The sequence below is a fragment of the Haemaphysalis longicornis genome, unplaced genomic scaffold (assembly GCF_048455015.1).
Source record: "Haemaphysalis longicornis isolate Haplotype H1 unplaced genomic scaffold, Haemaphysalis longicornis Haplotype H1 scaffold_103, whole genome shotgun sequence".
Lineage (NCBI taxonomy): Eukaryota > Metazoa > Arthropoda > Arachnida > Ixodida > Ixodidae > Haemaphysalis > Haemaphysalis longicornis.
The window spans coordinates 159,584-181,065 of record NW_027526207.1 but is presented as its reverse complement, the minus strand read 5'-3'; positions in this window follow the sequence as shown (position 1 = coordinate 181,065).

Here is a 21,482-nt window from a genome sequence, read left to right as displayed (position 1 = left end):
GAAGCGTTAGGCTGTTACTATAACATCCGGAACACTGAACACCACGAATACGTTACCAGCAGATGTCGTGGTGAAGTACCCGTCTGTGTACGCACGTAACCCTGCACTTGTAAGGAGTCGTGCAGCCATTTGGAAGTCAATACTGTTGTGCGGAATTCCCAAACGAAGAGCAGGATGACAGCCCGTCCAGTCTAGAGGGTGGTCCACCACTGTGAGAAAAACAGGTTTATTGGGCAAATGAACAAATCCATTCAACGTGAAACAAATTGAAAAGACGCGTTTCAATGTTGAAAGAATAGACAAAGGTAGTGAACTGGCTAACACCTCCAGCGCTGTGGTACGGGTGTTCGTGCAAGCGCCGTCACTACAACAAGCGGAGAGTGCATCGGGGTGCGAACGCTCGCCTTAAGCAAATGATGCGTGCGGTCCCCACTATGCAGGATCAGCATAGGTGATGGCTGTGAGAATAAGGCGGTTGTAGAGGATCCGGAAGTAGTTTTGGTCTAAAAACGATTGTAACCTCGGACATCCTTGCACATCTTTTCAGTTCCGCCACGCAGGCGATTCGCCTGGCCAATAAATGTCAAGGTGCTGCCAAAGGCGACTCCCAGTAGGTTTCTTTGTGTGACCTACTGCAATGTTGCTCCGCCCAGCATGATTGGCGGCTTCCGCTGCACCCCCCGCACTCCCCTAGAAATCAAAAGGCAAGTACATTTGGGGTATTTGAGTGGGAACTTAGCCGTGCGTGTCAATTTTGACACCCGCTCAAGGGCCCTATTGGCAGGATGCTCGATTGCCAGCCGCGTCTTACCCTTGAATACAGTGACCGTGTAGTTTGCGTAAGCTTTTAGGTATACATCCGGCGATACAGAAAGCCAGAGTGGGCTGTGGATTACATTATTCCACAGTAGGCGAGTGAGCGGCGAGCCTTGCGGTTTTCTGAGATGATACGATGCTGTTGAAAGATACTGTTTCAAATCAAGTTTCCTGGACAAGATCCTCGACCAGACATGACTCAGAAGCCTTTGTCAGCCGCATTGTTCACGCAACGGGAGCTCCTTTCATACCAAAGAGGACGTAACAGGTGGTCTGAAAGCATCAGAGTGTCTGGAACGCCCCAGCAAACCCAGGAAGACGAAGTGACTTAGTTGAGTGCAAATTGTGACGCGATTCCTGGTCTGTAGATAGGTTCGTTCTTGTGAACATAACTAAGTTGTTTTTGGCGCCCTCTTTCTTAACACGTCAATGTTTGTACAGTCCTTCTTAGACTTTTAAACTTAATTTATTTTTGCAAATTACAGAATCAACCTGAGGAGTGTTAGTACAACAATAGGACCCTACATCGTTAAGAGCATTCGTGCTAGCGGGGTGACGGCTTGCCTGCTGAAGGTGTACAGCAACGGAATTATATTCAGAACATTGAACGACAAAAACGAAGCGACGCTAATTCAAGACATGAAGAAAATACCGTTAGACAAGCCGTTCATCGAATCAAGGCCGGAATACATAATCAATTTGATAATCGTACGTACCCCACCATCCTTCACCCCATGGCTACATTCCGCGGCTGTGAGTGCAACACTTTGTAAAAGGTTGATAAACCTTCAGTAATTATTACAACCATAAAAACAAAATGTAATTTGTTTCGATTTGAAAGTACTCTTTTTTTTACAAATCACTCAACTGTATTGTAGCCAGAAAACGCGTTTGTTAAATTAGAAAAATTATGGGCGCAATACTAAGCAATTTCAAACTTTCGCCGAACAGTAACGCTTGAGGTAGGAGTGCATAGTATGGGTTAACGCTAAACCTATAATTACCAGTATCTTTACTACACGTCCGCAATGAATTTGAACTATAAAACAAAACTAGATGCCCTACTACAATCTTCCGGCCATGCTTCTACTACTTGACATCCTTTCCCCTCCTTGTGCAAAGGAGACTTGTTTGCGCGCCACGTAGAAAAGTGGGCGAAAATTTTTCCAACTGAAGTATTTCGCTGTTGTTTTTGTGAGTGTTACTTCCGCAAACAGCCACGCAGTCATCCTAAACGCATCCCGGAAGCCCACGTGAGTTCACTAGTTTTCTTTGTAAGCTTATTTAAAAGCAGCAGAGCCCTTTTTTGAATCTCTGCCTGTAAAGTTCAACGTACCCAGAAATTCAACCTTTTTTAAGAGGAACGCTGCCCATATACAATAAACAAAAAGCGCCACCTAGTTACTATGCTATGGAAGCGTTACACCCTTTGCTGTTTCTTCCCTGAACCACACTACTCGCTCCTTTTTATTTACTCACTCGCACTTTTCTTCGCCGGAGGCCATGTAGGAACTTAAGAACAACAGCAACCAAACCATTGCAAGTTTGGTTTTCTTAGACGCAAAATTTTCCTATGTATAAGAAGCGATCAATGCCGTCTGAGAATTGAACGGAACGATTACAAGCAGATTTATGATAAAAACATGCGCGCGATGGTTTTTCTTTTTTTTTTATTTGCACTTTTTAAAGCCGGTCCAGCTGTTTTCTTTTTCAATTTGTTTTCGGTCCAACTACATGATGTATGTAGTGCGAATGGTGCAAAAGAAAAAAAAGCGTCCAGTAAAGCTTGGAGGCCTAAGAATAGAGCTGCAACCGTCTTAGGAAAGGTCTTGGGGCAACAAGCTGTACTCGCTCACCAAAGAAGGATGTGGCCACCCTGGTATAGTATGTGGTTAAGCTCCTTATAATTAATTTACCTAAATCCCAGACCACAATCCCTGGCCGCTCGAGAAACCCTGACCCTGGGGGCGGTGCAGGCAGTGTATAGCAGAGGGCGCTAAGAATCACTGGGTCCGAAGAGGCAGCCTTTGGAACTTGATCTTGGGAACGTTCAAAGCATGAACATGTCTAGCGATGGATGCACAGCTGTACTACTACAGGAGCTCTCAGTCAATACGTGGGGTATCATACGGTTAAGTGAAGTTATGGTAGGAGAGGTTTTCATGGAGATCAGCAACGCGCATATTTCGTGCTACAGAGTGCTCCAGTAGAAACAAACCAAATAGGATTCTTATTCTGTAGAGAAATAGCAGGGAATGTTGAAAATGCTTCAGCCATAACGAAGGATTCCGAGCCTTGGTAATCACGTGAAACAAGAGAAACAGGTATTATATAGCCCTACTTTCACCTTTTTGACCATTTTGCACATACAACTGCAAGAACAAGCCCAAAAATATGCAAAGCTACAGCTTGACGGATGGAGTGTTTGCCTCTTACAGTTGGCAGGACAGAGCAGGCACATGAGTTTAAAGCATACGTACATGAAACAGTTCTAGGAAAATAAATTTCGCCTTAACAAGGTCGTCCTAAGTACAAACAATAAGGTAACCGTTTATCAGCACTATAGTGCACATACCTTTTTGATCGATATACATACACGCCCATTGACACCTATACATAGATGCGTATAAAAGTTACAAAAAAATAGGGTGTGAAGCTACGCAAAAAGAGAAGATATTTAATATGTACGGAATCTCTGTAGGCACAAACAGTTCGAAGCCATGTTACACGCAAGTTTGCATACACACAGAAATATCTGGACTACATAATTAACCATCTATTACATGCACACAATATATGCAGAATAAGAGTTCGGTAATTTTGTATGCACCAGTGCGCGGGGAATGGAGGCAATGTCCGCTAAGCCCTTGAAAAATAATATTAGTTTTTGCCAAACCAACGTTCCAACGAGAGACAATGCTTGACATATTTCTTGTTAAAAATGTTCTATGTTTAGCAGCAACCGTTTCTGAAATCTGGCTTAAAATTATATTTATAGCTATGCGACCTTTGGCTACGTGATGTAAAAGGCAGGTAATTCGGAATTGCAACCTATCCTTGCCATAAGTCGTTCTTAAAAAGGGCACCAACAATGTACTGCTTCCGCTTATTTCGTACGGTACGTCCACCGGTGTCCGTACTCTACATAGACTGGGATAAGCTGAACAGTGGTGTTGTTGCGAGCTATTTTTATTCCTTGTTAGAAGAATAAATTTGAAGATACCTTGGAAAGGAAACAGACTATACAGAATAAACAGTTCTCTGAAATGACAATCATTAGGTACAGTTCCAATATTTTCAATGGCATCTTTCTGAAATAAATGAAGCCTGTGAATAGCTTTGGTGGCAGTGGTTAACCATACGAGGCTGCAGTAATTCATGTTATATATTGTCACGAAGACAAGGACGATGCAGTTGTGTTGAATGAGAAACACGTTTATTGGAGCGAACTTGTGCTCCCCTAACAACTCAAAAGAATACAGAGGCGGCGAAGCAGCGGTCAACAAAGTGACTTGCACAGGCGAGTGTCGTCGAATCGAATGCCCCGGCGTCCGCACTGCAGGCTTTTAATCTTTTGGCGCGCGTGGTTCTCGAAACGTCGATTCGCATCGAGAACATAGTAGATCCAAGAAGATTATTCTGGGCTGTTCACGTTAGATCGGAATGCTCTCCTTATCACAACAGATAACACATGCGGCACAGAAAGAAAGAATGGAAAACGTGCTTCCCTTGGCGCAGAGATAACACAGACCGGCGCAGCCGGGCGGTAAAAGCAAAACACAAATAAACAAACCCAATGTATGGTTCGGGGCATTGCCCCCCTCTAAGAGTGCATCGACCCGATGCTAACATAAGAGACAGTCCGAACAAATGAAAATAAAAGTTCGTCATCGTCCGTAGAAAGGTTTTAAGCGAACCACGTGGACGACTTCAGGCCGCGTGCGTCGTCGTGATGTGCCGGAGTCACCATCGGGGATCACTTCGTAGGTAAGTTGGCCAACACGTCGTAGAATCTGATAGGGTCCGAAATACCGTCGCAGGAGCTTCTCACTGAGTCCGTGTCGTCGGATGGGAGTCCAAACCCACACACGATCCCCTGGTTGGTACTCGGCGTCTCGGCGTCGGAGGTTTTAGCGGCCCGCATCCACCAGCTGCTGGTCCGTTATACGAACTCGAGCGAGCTGGCGGGCCTCCTCCGCACGTTGAAGATATCCGTGGACGTCGGCGTTGAGGTCGTCGTCTTCTACGTGCGGAAGCATGGCGTCGAGCATCGTAGTCGGCCTTCTACCGTAGACAAGCTCGAACGGCGTCAGCTGTGTCGTCTCCTGGATAGCCGTGTTGTACGCAAACGTGACATACGGGAGCACTTCGTCCCAAGTCTTATGTTCAACGTCAACGTACATTGACAGCATATCTGCGATTGTCTTGTTCAGACGTTCTGTTAGTCCGTTCGTTTGGGGGTGGTACGCCGTCGTTCTTCGGTGATCCGTGTTGCTGTAGCGTAATACTCCTTGCATCAGCTCCGCAGTAAATGCCGTTCCGCGGTCTGTGATTAGGACTTCCGGGGCTCCATGTCGCAGCACAACTTGGCTTATAAAGAACTTCGCCACTTCTTGTGCAGTCCCCCTCGGAAGAGCGGCGGTCTCTGCGTAGCGCGTCATGTAGTCTGTCGCTACGACAATCCACTTGTTCTGTGATCGTGACGTAGGGAACGGGCCTAAAAGGTCCATTCCAATCTGTTGAAATGGTCTCGATGGGACGGCGATCGGTTGCAGAAGTCCGGCGGGTCTTGTCGGCGGCGTTTTTCGTTGCTGGCAGTCACGGCAGCTCCGGACGTAGTGGGTGACGTCAGAGGTAAGGCCGGGCCAGTAGTACCTCGCCTTGATTTTTCCAATAGTGCGGGCTGTGCCCAGATGTCCGGAAGACGGGTCGTCGTGGCACGCTTCCAAAATTTCGTCACGAAGGTCCGCGGGGATGACGAGAAGGTAATTCGCTCTTGTTCCAGGGCTGAAATTTTTCTTCACAAGGACGGAGTTTCTCAGGCTGAATGCTGGTAAGCTGCGTTTGAAGGTCCTAGGAACGGCAACGTTGCATCCCTCGAGGTACTCGATTATGACGCGTAAGTCGGGGTCGGCACGCTGCTGGGCGGCTAGGTCGCTCTCCGTCACGATCCCGAAGAACGCGCTGTCTTCATCAGAGTCTTGTGGTGGTGGGTCGACGGGGGCGCGGGACAGGCAGTCGGCGTCGGAGTGTTTCCGGCCGGATTTATAAACGACTGTAACGTCGAACTCCTGCAGGCGCAAGCTCCACCGCCCAAGACGGCCAGAGGGGTCCTTCAAATTGGCGAGCCAACACAGCGCATGGTGGTCTGTTACAACCTTGAATGGCCTTCCATACACGTATGGGCGAAATTTTGAAATCGCCCATATAATAGCCAGGCACTCTTTCTCAGAGGCAGAATAGTTTTTCTCCTCCTTCGACAGACCACGGCTAGCATAGGCGATTACCCTTTCGCAGCCACTTTGCTTTTGGACAAGGACGGCACCCAAGCCTATATCACTGGCGTCCGTATGCATTTCCGTTTCGGCATTTCCGTCGAAATGAGCGAGCACGGGCGGGCTTTGCAGGCGTTTTTGCAGCTCGCCGAATGCTTTTTCTTGGTCGTTTTCCCAGCTGAAAGGGGTGCTATCTTTCGTCAAGCGCGTGAGTGGCTCTGCAATGCGTGCGAAGTTTGCGACGAAGCGCCGGTAGTATGCGCACAGCCCGAGAAATCTTCGCACGCCCTTCTTGTCTTTCGGCCTAGGGAAGTTCGCGATAGCTGAAGTTTTTGCCGGGTCAGGTAGGACTCCCGCGGCGTTGACGACGTGGCCCAAGAACTTGAGTTCCTCGTATGCGAAACGGCACTTTTCAGGCTTCAGCGTCAACCCCGACGTACGAATGGCCTCGAGTACAGACTCCAACCTTGCAAGGTGTTCGTCGAAAGTCCGGGCGAATACCACTACGTCGTCGAGGTATACGAGGCAGGTGTGCCACTTAAGGCCAGCTAGCACAGTGTCCATGACTCTTTGAAACGTCGCTGGTGCTGTGCACAGCCCAAACGGCATCACCTTGAACTCGTATAGGCCATCTGGGGTTATAAATGCAGTCTTCTCTCGGTCTCTCTCGTCCACTTCAATTTTCCAGTAGCCGGTCTTCAGGTCCATCGATGAGAAGTACTTCGCGTGGCAGAGGTGGTCGAGGGCCTCGTCGATTCGGGGGAGGGGGTACACGTCCTTTTTCGTGATTTTGTTCAGTCGCCGGTAGTCAATGCAAAACCTTAATGTGCCGTCTTTTTTCTTTACGAGTACGACGGGCGCAGCCCAGGGGCTTTTCGATGGCTGTATAATGTCATCGCTCAGCATGTCGTCGACTTGAGTCCGGATGGCTTCCCGTTTGTGTGAAGAGACGCGGTACGGTGACTGTCGGGTAGGTCGGGCTCCATCTTCGGTTATTATTCGGTGCTTCGCTAGAGGGGTCTGACGTAGTTTTGCGCTCGACGAAAAACATTCGCTATAGCGACGCAGCAAAGCCAATAATTTTTTCCGTTGTTCTTGCGGTAGCGCCGGATTTACGTCGAATGGCTGCGGGAGCTTGAATGTTTCTACGGGTGTGCGTTCAAAGTCGGCGACTGCGATCACATCACTTGCTTCTTGCGTTTTTGCGAGGAACGCAATTGCAGCTCGCTTGTTTAAATGCTGGTACTCTTCGGTGAAATTAGTGACCAAAACGTGAGATTGGCGTTGCTTAAAGTGCGCAATGCCTCTTGCGACGGAGACACCGCGGTCGAGAAGCAACCTTCGATCACTCTCTACGATAGCGTCGATGTCAGAAGCAGCATCCTCACAGTAGACGGCGATCATCAAGCTTGCGCGGGGTGGCAGGGTGATGTGATCGTCGGCGATCCTGACAGCAGCACGGTGATCGGGGTTCGGCTGCGGCGTCGTGGAGTGATTGGAGGAAAATGTTATCGACTTGGTCTGCAGATCAATTATTGCGCCGTTGTCCGTCAAAAAGTCCATTCCGAGAATCACGTCGCGGGAGCAGTTAGGCAGAACGACGAACGCCGCAGGGTACGTTGTGCCGTCTATGGTGACGCGCGATGTGCACGTTCCACTTGGCGTCACGAGGTGTCCTCCTGCTGTGCGTATGTGCGGACCGTCCCATCTGGTCATAACTTTTTCAGTTTAGACGCAAATGGTCCGCTCATTACCGAATAGTCAGCTCCCGTGTCTACGAGGGCGACTACGTCAAAGCCGTCGATGGACACATTGACGTCAGATGCAGTCGTCCTCGAGTTCCGGGTTCGTCGGGGCGTCGTATCTCTGCTTGTACGTGTTGATGGTCGGGCACTGTGCATCGTCGTTGTCGTCGTCTTCTCAACGGACGTCTCGGTCAGGTCGGGTACGCGTCGCGCCGTGTAGCTGTCGTCGTGTTCGGGAGTCTCGTCAGGGTTGGGTCGGGTCGGGTCGTCGGGATGAGGGCATGTCGTGAATCACTGTCTTCAGCGCGTCCTTGCGTCGTTGGAGGGTTTCTAGTTTTTCGCCGTTGAGCAACTTCACCTCCAGAAGTTGCCGCCTTTAGTTTCCCCCGCGTGGGCTGGGAGACCTTCCACGGGCGAAGTCAGCGTTGCTACGGCGGTTCGGCGATTGGTAGGGGTAGGGCGACGGCGAACGGTTGAAACGCGCTGGGCCACGGCTGGTTTCAGATAGATACTCGTCGATCTCACGTGGTCGTTGGCCATGGAGAGGGCGAGGTGCGTCGACGGAGAAACCACGCAGTCCGAGTCTCTTGTATGGGCAGCGACGGTAAATGTGGTCGGCCTCTCCGCAGTGGTAGCACAGAGGACGGTTATCGGGAGTTCGCCATACGTCCGTCTTCCTCGGCGTCTGGTTTCGGGCTACCGGGGGTCGGGCGGGTGACAGTGGGCGGCGGTACGGCGGGGCCTCTTGACGGCGTGTTGGAGCAGGGCGGGGTCGACGAACAGCCGCGGATATGTCATAGCTTGTGGCTCTCGGGGTACCTCGGATGGCGTAGAAGTTCCCAACGCTTGTTGCACTTCTTCTCTAATCACGTCGGTGAGGGAAGCGACTTGGGGCTGCGGCGGCGTTGGGAGAAGTTTCCGCAGCTCCTCTCTCACTATTGCGCGGATAGTCTCGCGTAGGCTGTCGGCCGGGATCCGCGTGCTGCCAAAGTCGTTCGCATTGGCCGCGCCAACAAAGTTGCGGTCATACTGCTTAGTACGCATTTCGAGGGCTTTCTCAATGGTGCTGGCTTCGGTCACGAATTCGGCGACGGTTTTGGGGGGATTTCGGACAAGTCCAGCAAACAGTTCTTCCTTCACTCCGCGCATTAGGAAGCGCAACTTCTTTTCTTCCGTCATTTCGGGGTCCGCGCGGCGAAATAGCTGCTTCATCTCCTCAACGAAGATCACGACACCTTCGTTGGGGTGTTGCGTGCGCGTTTCCAACAAAAGGGCGGCTCTTTCTTTCCGCACGACGGTAGTGAAGGTCTTAGTAAACTCGCTTTTGAACTGAGCCCAGTTTGTCAAGGAGCTCTCGTGGTTCTCGAACCAAGTGCGAGCCGAATCTTCCAAGTAAAAGAAAACGTGCCGGAACGTTTCTGCGTCGTCCCACCTGTTGAATTTCCGGACGCGCTCCAGTTTCTCCAACCATTCTTCGGGGTCTTCTGCGGGGGCTCCTCGGAACGATGGCGGTTCCCGGGGCTGCTGCAGGACGATTGGCGACGTTGTTTCTTGCACCATGGTGTTGGTTGCAGCGTTTCTTTTCTTGGGCCCTTCTGGCATCAAACCGAACTCGGGCGGTAAATCTTGCAGGCGGGGGCTGGCTCTTGTTGGACTGGCTTCGCGGCTTTTCGAGGTTGTAGTGGGCATGAAGGGTGCGTACCCCGCACCTCCACCAGATGTCACGAAGACAAGGACGATGCAGTTGTGTTGAATGAGAAACACGTTTATTGGAGCGAACTTGTGCTCCCCTAACAACTCAAAAGAATACAGAGGCGGCGAAGCAGCGGTCAACAAAGTGACTTGCACAGGCGAGTGTCGTCGAATCGAATGCCCCGGCGTCCGCACTGCAGGCTTTTATCTTTTGGCGCGCGTGGTTCTCGAAACGTCGATTCGCATCGAGAACATAGTAGATCCAAGAAGATTATTCTGGGCTGTTCACGTTAGATCGGAATGCTCTCCCTATCACAACAGATAACACATGCGGCACAGAAAGAAAGAATGGAACACGCGCTTCCCTTGGCGCAGAGATAACACAGACCGGCGCAGCCGGGCGGTAAAAGCAAAACACAAATAAACAAACCCAATGTATGGTTCGCGGCAATATGAATAATGCATGATTAATAATCCATTTTCTATTCGATAAAACCACATGCCGTAACTTAAAAAAGCACCCTACATACTCTAGACAACTTAGTAATTACATGGTCCACATGAGCATCCCATTTGAAATTTTGATTAAAAATAACGACAAATATTTATTATTTCACTAACAATACAAATCTTCTCAGACCCTATATACAAACTAAAGTTTCTGTATGGAGATGTTTGCCCCGGTGAACACTTATTATTTGTTCCTAACGAGTTCGCTTTAGTCCATTTGTGTAGGGTATGGAGGGTAATGTTTCCTGAATGCAAAAGATGAGATGTATATGATTGAAAGAAAATACTGGTGTCATCTGCGTAAATAATTAGGGGGAAATGTCAGTTATTTTTACGATATCATTGATAGAAATATTGAACAACATTGGGATTGAAAGACTGCTTTGCGCAACTGCAGCCTTACTTTTTGTAAAGCAGAACAGTGTTACTTTATTGCTACGGCTGGTTCTGGGTTACCTAAATACGCGGCAAAAAAAATAACTGAAGCCCCTGGTTTTCATAATATTGAATTTTTTTCAAGCAATAATTCGTGAATGCTTGTATCAAATGCTTTTAAAAATTCATGAATTTACCAAACGTCAAGATGTTTTCTTTAAATCCCTGGAGTAGTAATTCTTTTTGCGGTAATAAAGCTAATTCCATTGACATATTTTGTTGAAAAACGAACTGTTTTGATGATATAATAGGTTTTTTTCGCGAAATGACATAACTGGTATTGCGATTATTATTAACCCTGCTGAAATACACAGAACTACAGAAACTGGTCTGTAATTAGAAAAAAAACCTACTGTCCATGAATTTACACAATAACGTGACCTTCGCTTGCTGCATCTTTTTTGGAAAAACACCCGTAGTAAGGCATAACGTAAACATATGGGAAACTGGCGATACAACGAATTCTAGCACAAATTTAATAGGTTAATCTGAAGCCCATTCATGTCTATGCCTTTGCTATTGCTTAGTGACAAGAAAATGGAACATATTTTTTGAGCAGTTAAGGTAGAAAAAAAGGCTGTGTAGGGGTTAGAACCTTTGAAAAACTCATAGAGCTTTTATTGTGGAAGGGTTGCACAAAATTGGGTAGATATTTATTATCTTGGTTGCCAGTTCTTTACGCTTGGGTGGTTTATTATCTACTGTCAATGGAAAATACTCGTTATGGGGAGTAAGAAGTGCAAATTCTTGTTGAATTCCCGCCACATGGGATCACGCCAGGAGGAAGCCTTAGAAAACTCTTGTTCAATATATATATATATATATATTTATTTATAAAAAACTGCAGGCCATAAAAATGACCCAAGCAAGAGGGGGAGGTGGTACAATAATAATGATATGACAAATTACATATTCGTAGAGGTGTAGAAAAAAACAAGGGTATAAAAAGAAAAATAGACTGGTATACAAAATGTTCAAAAGTAACATAAATAACACTTCAAAGTAATTTTCCAGAGATTTTAGTACATTTCCAGACTCAAAAATATAATGAGGCAGTTCGTTGCAGTCTGTTATTGAGTAAGGGAAAAAAAGTACTTGAAGTTGCTGGTGCTTGCAAAGATAGGTGTGAATTTGTAAGAACAATATCCTCTAGTAGGACGTGAAGATAACGCAGTGAGGACGTGTGAAAGGTCCATGATGCTGTTTTTCCTGCATAGGTGAAAACGAAATTTAGGTCTCGCTAGTTTCCTTCGGGATTCAGTGGGGAGTCTGTAAGGTCAGTGAGGTCAATGGGGGTCAGTGGGTCAGTGGTGGAGGTCTTCGTACTGCAGTGGACAAAACAGGCGGTAGTTGTTGATAGGGATGATAATATTGACGATGAGTTGTTGTCATTATTACCTCGACTACTGCTTCAAGTTTTCAATAAATTTGGTGTCCTTTTTCTTAGAGGCAAACAATCTATGTAACGCACCAAAACCTGCACTTTTTCCTCATGGCCTCTTTAAAAGGAGCGGCTTGTTATGCCATATATTTGTGGTAATAATCTAAAATACCAAGAAGCAATTTCAGCATTTTTTACACTGAGCCTTAAAAGTGTATTCTTTTTTTACCTTCGGCGAAGTAATCCCAAGAATCAAGGTTTTGATAAATGTTCGGCAAAAGCATGGTAGCAGTATTTTAGACCAGTGGGTTGGATACATGAGTGCATATCTCAAGTATGAATGCCGGTCCATACCTGTTTGCCGTCTTATAACGAGCCTTAACAAAAGAACCTGCGACGTTTGTGTCTGCAAAAGTGTTCACTATTTGTCGAAGTATATTACAGTTGAGTAGCAACGACTCTTAAGTTAGACTAAATTTTTTTGCGATCCATCGTAGAGGTCCTGAATATTCAACCTTTAAAATATTCTATATTTTAAAAACCAGTTATAGAGAAAGAGAATTGCACAAATGAGTGAACACAATAGATAAGAATTCTTTTTGGGATAGCACGTGTAACAGTATGGTACTTTGTTGTTTTGCAGGTGACCGGCGACATTTTATAGGAGCTCGGGTTTACATCTAATTAGGCGGGGCGGATCCAAGGAAAGCAAGAGCAATTGTTGACAGAGATATAATAAATGTCTTTAATTGCGAGTTCATTGGTATGGGATGCCCTCAACCTTGCTGGCTTCTGGGTGGCGGTCAGAAAATTTAATGGCCATGTAGAAAAAAAGCAGCGGGGTAGAAATGGAAGTATCCATTACCTCGTATGCCATTACCACGTTCTGACCACAGTCCAATACTTTGTCCCGCTGGAGGAGTTGAACAGCCTCTAACTGCTGGAACGTAGTTATTGAAGAGATTTAGGAGGAGGCCGTGTGGCTTATCCCCTCATTATCTGGTTCAGGTAAACTCTATCATTGCAGAATAGGCAGGATAGAGATTAGAGGGCAAAGTAGCTAAGGTGCCTAAAGTTTACGGTGAGAAATGCAGGGGTCTGAAGCTGACGCCACAAGACCTGTCGGTGTCGCGAAGTAGAGCGATGGACAGGGGGGTAGGGAAGTCATTCGAGACGGTAGTGTGATGTAATGTTATGAACGTGTGGATGCAGTCGTTGTAGCTAGCATGTGGCCTCGGTCATTGTAGCTTCCGGATGGCCAGGGCTCGGTAGGTAAATCTTAGGGCGCTGGTGTGGGCTGCCCCATTTACGTGGATGCCTGCATTTGCGGGTGCCCAGAATATAGTCAATCTGTGGTTTGGGAATCGGGTGGAGAATATCGGAAGTGCAATACGGGAGACCCTACTACCGCTCAAATAGAAGATGTGACTTTGAGTCACTTACAATCGTAACAGCAGGGGTGTCTGTCATGGGAAGTGCAACGGCGGTCTCCTCTTACTCCTCAGCAGAAGGGCCAAGGACGGACGGGGCACTCGTCGCCTTCTCCGAACTCGCCGCGCCCCTGTGTAACGTGATCCCTGTCTTCCGCGCGGTCCGACCGCTGTGCGGCTCACCGCTGGCTGCCGCTAGTGCCCTTCTCTGTCGCCATGTCGAGGCACTTTAAAGTTAAAGTTAAAAGCCGCAGCGCTAGGTCTAGCAGCGGCACTAATGGCTGAAGTACTCCGACAATCTGGCAGGTATCAATTACCTGTTCATGCTACAAAGAATTTGAACTCTGCGGAATCAACGCGACGCCGGTTAAACCACGCACCCGCAAACCAAGAACCATCTGACGTCAAGCAAGAACTGAAAGCAAGGCGCACCCACCCAGCCACTTCAGTCACCCGAGACACCCAAACCCACCGTGACCCACGAGCACAACACCGACACGCCACTACACCAATGCACACAATCAATCGACACAACCCTAGACGAGCCCAAGAAGAAAAGGGCCACTGACCCTACCCCCAATCAACGAGCACACACCTCATCCCGGAATTACACTGAACTGACCCAACTGGAAACTTAGCTCCAACCAAAACTGAAGCGTTTGCCAACCCCTACGCCAGCGCGGCTGCTTTAACAGACCAATGACTTTCGCGGCTGGAGGACCTGGTCACCAAACCCTGCCACAACATAGAAGAGTTGTTCGACTGTAATGTACAGATTCTGAAGCCCATACTCGGGAGCCACATCTTTGCTCTGCAATTAGACAACCGCCCGTATCCCCATGAACAGACGCAAATTAGAACTCCTGTATAACCCTGTACCAGCCCCCAGCCACTACAGGAACGCTGCTGAGCTTTACGATCTGCAGTGGAACTGCTACAGTTACGGCAACAAGAGAGCAGTGGTACAACAACACATCAGCACAGTACCCAAGAAACCCGAAATCTTCCAGTTCAAACAAACAGTGATGGTGACCCCAACCCACCTTGGATTTTGCGCTCATGTTAGTCCGGCAGAGGGACGGGGCGTCTGCACGTCCATCTGCAAAAGGCTTACGTTCATCGAGCACAACCTCAAACACGGCTGCAGTAGGGTGGGATACACCTTCACCGCAGTCACCCCAAGCAAACAACGGCAAAGGAGACTGTTCAACGCCAACACCTACAGCAGCGCCAAGAACCAAAAAGAGACATTCAAGCTCCTACTACCCTCAGCCATCGACCAAGCCAAACACAACACGTTGCAGATCGGACGGGACGTCAACGCTGCCCATTGAGCGTCGGGTTGCGTGAAGGACACTGGCAAGTGACTGGACCTGTTACAGGATACAAAGGACCACAACCGAGCCCTGACCACTTACTCCGCCATGCCACTCGCATCAGCAACTCCGTGGCATGAGACAACAGACCATAGCTTACAATTATCAAAAATGACCACACGGGCAAAGTAACATGGCAGGACACCGCGCGTCGACCTGTGTAGCTAACACTACATCGTGGAAATTGCGAAACCGAAGCAAATATGCGGAAACACCATTGTACACAAGTGAACGGACTGGGACGGTTTCCGCGATAGACGTCCCACCACAGCGTAAGACAACCACGACATTGAAACCTGGACGGCACAGCCACGCGATGCAGTACAGTCGGTCACCAAGCCGATGAAAACGGAGAGGACATCGCTGAAGTGGACATCCGCCGGCCCCATTTTATCAAGGCCAGACATTCGATATAGGTGCGTCTGGAGCGGCTGTGCCTCAATGGATATTTGAGAATTAAAGTGGCGGACTTAAACAGGCCATTGAACAACACTGCAAGGTCCTGTGCCGCCAGCATCAGAATGAAATCTGTAACCGAGCTGATAGAAAACTGCATCTTGGTTGTCCCTGGAATCCAATTCGGCACCTTCTTTATGAAACCGAGACAAAGGCAAATCAGCACGACCGCCTGGCCGGCCTTATGGGCACCATTACACAACATGTAGGACAAGACGGCGTTATCAAGAGCCTGAAAGCCCAGTAGCTGCGAAGAGGCTAGAATGCCAGGGTAAAGAACCACTTGCACCCCATCCCGATAAACGTGCACCTTAATTAGAAAAAACAACGGCTGCACTCACGCTCCAAGGACTTCTCCCAGCAACACACCCAAGATTCACCCGCGCGGTATGTACACGCATCCGAATTTTCGAGGCAGTGGTCGTTGCGCCGGGTCCCGGCAACAAGACAACGCCGGCGAACGTGCGATGCACCGACGCACCGGACATTGTAGGAGGTAGCCATCGTTCCAGCGATCTCCGAAGTCGAGTGTCGCACCGTGCTCAGCGAAACTAGGATGGCAGTTCGCAACGTCTCCAAGGGGCGACTGTGCTCTCCGGCGGCCGCCACAATCGACAAGCTGAGGATCAAAGACCGTGTAGAACCATACGTATGAAGGGGTTCCCGGCGCTCATGGGAGGGAGTGTCCGGCCTTTATAAACCACAAGAAGACGGTCCATACTCCAGCGCGAGAATAACCATTTCATGAGATGGTTCGAAACCAAGGACCGCGTAGCTTGTTGTGGCGAAGTTAGAAAGTGCTAACACCTAGCTCGATGGACAATGCCGCCTGTCTAGGCAGGACTCACTCAGAAGGAGGCCGTCATCAGAAGGCAGATACAGACCGGATCACTCCACCTCGGTAGTGCTACACGTGCTTCGTCCCTACCTCTATCCGAGCTGGCATGATCAGTGTTTGTGGAGTGAGTACGGCAGACCAATGGCACATCTAGTGGGGCTGTGCCAGCTCCCCGACCGAAGCTACCTCCTGGACATACATGCCCGAACTGCAGTCCGCAGAAAAGGACAATCAACTGCGGGCCATCCAGCAGGCCTGGTGTGCGGTCGAAAAGCACAAGCCTCCGATCCCGCCACAAACAGACCGACCGAGGGCAGTCATATTAGGGCAAAACCCTGCGTCGACGCTTTGCCAACATCACGATGAATTAGTGTGCGTTGCCGGTGTTTTAATAACGTTATTCGTACCCTATCATATCGTGTTTTTTTATGAACATGTTTGTGTACTGGGCAGAGCTGGACACCTGTTTAAAGTGTTGTGCAAGTGTTTTACCTGGTCTTCTAGTGTTTCCCCTGCTGTCCTGAAGATGGGCAGGCTATGCGTCTGGTGTCATTTACGTTAACGTATTTGTATCTATACTATGTGTCTGTCTGTGTATTAGTTTATGAATGTTAGAAAGGCGCGCAACTCTCTCTCGCTCTCTTTGCCTCACAACGCATACCCTGTTTCTTAAATAAAGGATAAAGGTTATCTGATCTAGTGCACCGTCAAAGGATACCCCACGCCTTGTTATGGCACCCTCACGCCGCCTACAATCCTCAATGAGAGCTTGCTTCTTTAGCGCAGCCGGTCTCGACGGATTCGCCGCCTCTCCAGGACTCACCACAGACCAGCAACCACGTGCAAGGCGCACCGTTCGGCGTCCGCTGGCGGTTGGCGTCTCTTATGGGACTGTATTTGAAGCGGTAGACCGTCGCAGGCAATGTAGTGCTATTTTAGTCACCTGTCTACCTCTTTCTAGAACATCGGTACACGTTTCTACGAACTTGTCTTCGGTGTCGACTCTGTGCAAGCGGGTGTAAACGAGGCACGACTCGTACTCCTCCTTCTACGTCGCCGCAGACGATGCGAGTTTGAGCAACTGAGTCGCCCTGCTTTTTGGCAGTGACAATGTCTAATCAATCTTTTCGCGTCAACCTGTATAAGAAAATGATGCATTCCGAAGCAATAACATGATGGGAAGAAACTGAAGTATCGAATTTTCTACCAAAAAGTTCGTGGGATATGAAAAACATGAGCTGAATGTTTGTAATGTTTTTTTTATTTCTTTCCTTTCATCATTCTTACAGAAACCTGGTTGTGTCCCCATATTAGCTCCAAGTCATTCTTTCCCCAAATTACCTAGTCTTTCCGCATACCCATGACCCTTAGCCCGGCAAACAACGGGGTGGGGGCGTGCTTGTTGCCCTATATGATTTCAATAAATGTAAACAGCGCTTGGACCTTCAAATGCACACTGAATCTGTCTGGTTAGAGGAGCTTTGTTCGCGGGGTTATCACCTCTTACGATACACTTACTACATACCTCCTGAAGCTCACGCCACTCACCTCAAAAATACTTTTAATGAAAACTGTTCTAACCACTCACATTGATCCCGGTTTTTTTATTACTGCTGAGCTCAACGCATCCGTAATTATATAAAAAACTCAGCTGGTTAATCGGCCGTCCCATTCAATATCACAAAACTGTCTCATTTCGCTAGATTTTGTTGTTATGACTTCACTACAGCAGTAAAACTACATTACGCATTCGTGTGGGAACGCTTTGGACTTGTGTTTTCCCAGCTAGGAAAACGTAGAGGTTTTACGCAGTCACGTCGACTAGTAAAGCCTGACACATTCTGACATATCCCTCGGCCACCATAGTCCGTTATTCAGCACACCAGGTAGCTGTGGTTACAACTCTGCTCGTAGAAAATGTGATTGTAAAGTGACTTCCTCAGTCAGACTGATGGGTTGCCAATGGCCAATTTAAATGGCGCTGATAAGCAGACTTATTTGTCTCCCGAATTTCAATGTGACTACTTTTAGGCATATTCGTACCTAAAATACACAAAGGATAACAGTTAACCGCACCGGCTTTTATTTTAACGTAAAAAGGTTCTTGAAAGTAAAAATCAGGCACATAAAAAAAAAGAAGACTGAAAATGAGAGGTGCAAGGTGAGTTTCTTCAACTGAGGACTCTTTGTAAATATTTACTTAAGCACGAATTATCCAGTTACGTTTCCGCGGTTGAACCAGACGTGCCAAGCAAGGTAGAGCTTTCTCGGGTCGCGCTCACACACAAACCTTTCCGAAATTTTCAGAATATAACAATCTCCTGGATGAGAGGTTTGAGGGAATTCCCGACGTTTCTGACACGCTTTCGCAACAATTATGTTCTACATACGGGAAGAAAAATGAAGCGTGGCCTGAATCCAATGCATACACGGTATGATAAATGCTCGGAATGGTTGGTTCCAGAAGCTCTAATTCAAAAAAGCCACCTTTTTCGTGCGGCCCTGACGGCATTTTTCTGGACTACTGAAGGCGTTCGGGAATGTCCTAGTTCCGGCTTTGACGTGTATAATTAGAACTTCCCTCAAAACCTCAAGTTCCCTACTCCCTCAAAAACTGCGCGGGTTGTTGCTACATTTAGGTCGGCGTCACAATTAGAAAGCCCAAACTACTTCCAGATTTCTTATCCTTGCGCTACTTCGAAATTCTTTGAGAGCATACTAAATATACTACTCACATACAGTGCAAAACCATTATACTGCCTCAGCAGAACATATTTGTCGCTAGGAGGTCGACTACGACCAACTTTTTCAAATTTATGCTGAATAGCTCGAACGCTGTGCAGAGGAGGGGACATCTCGACGTTGTTTATTTCCCTTTTAGCAAAAATGTTGATGTCGTCTTCAATAATGTAATATTTAAAACGCTGCGTCAACAAGACTTTCCCGATGGCTGGCATACCTTTTATGCACCTATTGTCACATAGATCATGCTTTGTGCCCGCAAACCGGAAGTCTTCCCTCTCCTATAAGGCTACAAGTGGTGTCCTTTAGGACTTGTCCTAGACCTACTTTTTTTCACTCTTTATAAATGATGTGGCGTCAGTTTTCTATGATTGTGATTTCCTGTTTTATGCTGCTGTTAGAATATTTAGGGCTGTATCGGTTCGCGGCACCTGTTGCATTCTCAAACAAGCGATCACGGCCTTTTGGTATCGGTGTTCATGCAACAAACTCATACATATTTGTACAAGAAAGGTTATAACATACACACCAAAAAATTGATGGCATATTGTTCTTTAATGACATCAACGGTGAGGATCTACCACGTGCGGTGGAAGTTTATGATCTTTAGGTTAATTTCGATAGCAGGGTAAGCTCCTCCCCTCACATTTGTGGGATCACTGGGCGGGCCCTTTATCCCTCGGCGTTGTATGTCGCCTAACGAAGGAATTCAAGGAGCCGGGTTCCCTTTTCAAGTTGTACCCGACTATCTGTTGTCCGCAGCTACAGCATAACTGTGTGGTCGGGAATACCACAAGCAAACCAAACACTAAGCTTATTGACTGTATCCAGAAAAAGTTTATATGTATCTTCAACCATCGTTTTGTTACTCGTAACAATTATCACTCTGGATCATCACTTTTTCCGTTGCTACCATGCTAAACTTCCAGCCACCCTAAGGCAGACAGTATTTTCCTATTCAACAATATATATGGTGCAATGTCTTGTGAGTTGCTGCAACGTGTTTCAGTACATGTTCCGCAAAAGTATTCCAGACGACACGATACATTGTTTAATCCCGAATGTCTGCGTGGCTTGCGTCCCGTGTTTCCATTGCAGTGTACATACATTCCGTACCGTGAGTAATAAATGTACGTAATTATTCCCAAACTGTGTTCCCAAAACACGTCTATGAGCTTTTCGTCTGAGTGCCTTTCTTATCTTTGTCATGCGCTGTCACGTGACTATGAAATTGTAACAAAACATTTATTTATATATTTTTAATTACTTCTCTTCAAATTTCTACTCCTTATATACCCTAAGACATCTACTGGACGTACGGACACTTTATATAGTGGAAACATCATAATAAGCTCCCGCATCTCGCACCGTGCCAACTGCCAAAAAACACACGCTTTGTTGTACGGCGCTTTTAAACTAGGTGGGGAGCAGTGAGACCGTGGCTGTATATATTAAAGCTTTCTAACAACTTGCCCGGTTAAATGTTCTCTGTTAATTCGAAGTACGAAAGGAAGTATTTACTGCTTCTTCTAAAAGAGGTAAATTTAAATAAATAGTTGTGCATTTCTAGTATTCTGTACTGTTTTCATTTTTCCGTTTAGTGTATACTCATGATTTGTTTTGTTGCCTGTAAACGAGTATAGCATTTATTTATCCCTATTTACTTCCAGTGTTTCATTAAGAAAGTACATGCAAGATGAACCCAAATAGCTTCCTGACTGTGGAGGGCCACGTCACACAACTCTCAATTGGCTTTGATGCGGCCGCTTCTCTGTAGTGTTTCTTTTGGTGATCAATAACAAACTTATACAAACAATAACAATATTATTATCTTTTACTTTATTGTTTCGTCACGCATATGGTTTTTGTGTGTTGTGTCGCTTGATTGGGCAACAGCTTTGGCCAGTGGAAGCAAGGAGGGTGCGAATTTTAAGCAAAACGCGATGCACACTACAGTGCAACTGCTTAGGCTGTGCTTATTTAGACCTGCCAAATTAGCAACATGAAAATTCGGGAGATCGCAGTGAGGGGTAGGTCATATTTTTAGTTTAGCCTTTCAGAAATTACCAAGACTGGAAACTTACATCGGAAAGGGGTAAGGGTGTTTATTTTAAGCTGATTTATTCTATCATCATGAGAAACTCTACTCCTGGTTCTTGTTAAAGAGACCGCTTAACATCTTAATTTTTCAAAGTAGGTACCAAAAAAATCCGCAGCTCCCCCACCCGTGCAAGGCTCCCCCTAAATTTACTGTTTACTGCCTATTTCAAATATCTGTCCCGTTCAAGGATAGTGCCCCCGTCTCCTTCGCTCCACCCTGTCCACACTCTCAAATCGCCCACACCAAGAAAACACTGGCGTGCCATACGAAGTCCAAAATCCAATTATATGGTGGTCAGCAGCCTAATAGCTCGATAACTATGCGCGATTTGTCGTTTTTCCTTTTGTTGAGTCTGTGTATTTTGACGGAAGCATGTACTCGAATTTGTTGCCGTGGCATAAACCGCTGTACCCGAAGATGCTCTTCGAAGGTCCTTTGGCAGCGGTGGCATAAGGAATGCACTGG